Source organism: Alligator sinensis, unplaced genomic scaffold, assembly GCF_000455745.1.
Source record: "Alligator sinensis unplaced genomic scaffold, ASM45574v1 scaffold390_1, whole genome shotgun sequence".
In the NCBI taxonomy this organism is placed as follows: Eukaryota; Metazoa; Chordata; order Crocodylia; family Alligatoridae; genus Alligator; species Alligator sinensis.
In genome coordinates, this window is record NW_005842890.1 from 419,404 (window position 1) to 420,875 (window position 1,472).

The 1,472-nt window shown below is 53.6% G+C and overlaps 1 protein-coding gene across 3 annotated transcripts in view; it reads left to right on the forward strand.

The window, feature by feature from the left end:
* Positions 1 to 1,472, forward strand: part of SRF (serum response factor) — a 44,915-nt gene that overhangs the window by 10,056 nt on the left and 33,387 nt on the right. The gene's annotated exons all lie outside the window — the stretch shown is intronic.

Sequence of the window (1,472 nt, forward strand, 5' to 3'; positions counted from 1 at the left end):
CTTTGGCTCTCTTCTGCTGGTTCTGCTTTGCAAGCTTGGGCATTATTGGGCAGGGGCTGGTAGTCTTCTTCTAGACTCCAGAAACCTGGTTCCTGCACCCTTTCTTTTCTGTGTCCTAAGGCACAGAAAGCATGTACAGCAGCAGTCCTCTGCCCACCTGAGTCTTTGGGGCAGCTCTTCTTCTGGGGCTGGGTTTGTTGGGGGCAGCAGCAGTTCTAAGGGGGAACAGAGTGGATGACAGGTCTCCCAGCCCCTGCTTTACATAGCTGCTTGCCCCTACCTGGCACCTCTCTTTTTTTATCTCTCCTTGGGCGTCTTTGTGCACTCACACTCATTGATAAAAATTTGATTCTGCCTCCGTGGCCATATAAGGCTTGATTTCCCTCGCCAGTGTCCCTGGCTGGGCCCCTCACATTCCTTATAAGCTGCAGCTGTCTTTTGCTTTGGTGGTGTTTTGGAAGGGGGCAGGGAGGACATGAGGAATGGAAACATTTGGCTGGACAGACGCTGTCTATTCTGCAGGCATTAGCTCTTGCTTGCCCTGGGCTGTGGGTCTTGGTGGCAGTGCTCCTGGCAGAGTAGGAGGGGTATGAAGCTGAGGGTGCCCATCCCTGGGGTTGAGGAGCCTGACCATGGACTGACTTCCCTTCTGTTGCCTGGCTTAACAGCCCTGGTGGCTGCTCCTGTCCTTGCAGTGAAAACCCCTCTTACAGAGAGCTTGCAGTGTGGCAAAGCTTGAAGAAATATACCTGTCCCAAGTTGTGGGGGACACAGTTGCTTTAGGGTAGTCTCTGTTGGAGTGCAGGCTGGGAAGAAGAGATGGTGCTCTGGAGGGCTGGCAGGGGAGGGTAGTTCTTGGCCTTGTTTCCCTAACATACCAGCTGGGTCTACTTCAGGAGACTGGTGCCTATACTAGACTCCCCTATCCCTGCTGTTAGGCTCTTGCTCTTCTGGGGCTAGTTCTGTGTTTTCTGTGCAGTGCCTTGATTTTGCCAGACTTTGAGAGGATACGTGGGGACATTAGTCGCATCTAATCAGCTGCCCTACTCTTTGCCTTCTGCCCTGGGCCCCTGGTTCCCTCTCCGTGGCCTGGGCTCTCTAAGCAGGCTCCTGTGTGGAAGGATGAATGCCAGGTCCTACAGTCTTTGTTGTAGAGGTGCACTGATACATCAGCCCGTATTGTATCAGCACCAATAAAAGGAGAATTTACATTATTGGCAATCAGCTTTTTTTGGCAGATGTTACTGATTTTAATGTCACCAATAAATGCTGCATGCATATGTGCAGCTGCAGCATGCATGCGATCAGCCCAGCAGCTTGGAGAGCAGCATCTGGCTGGTAAGTCTGTTGCGGGGGAAAGGAGTGTCTGGAAGGAGGGGGCGCAGATCGAAGCCCCGCTCCCTCCCTTCCCGCTGGGGCAGGTGCTGCCCAGCTGGGGTGGGGTGCAGGACAGAGGCAAGCAGCTTGTCGGG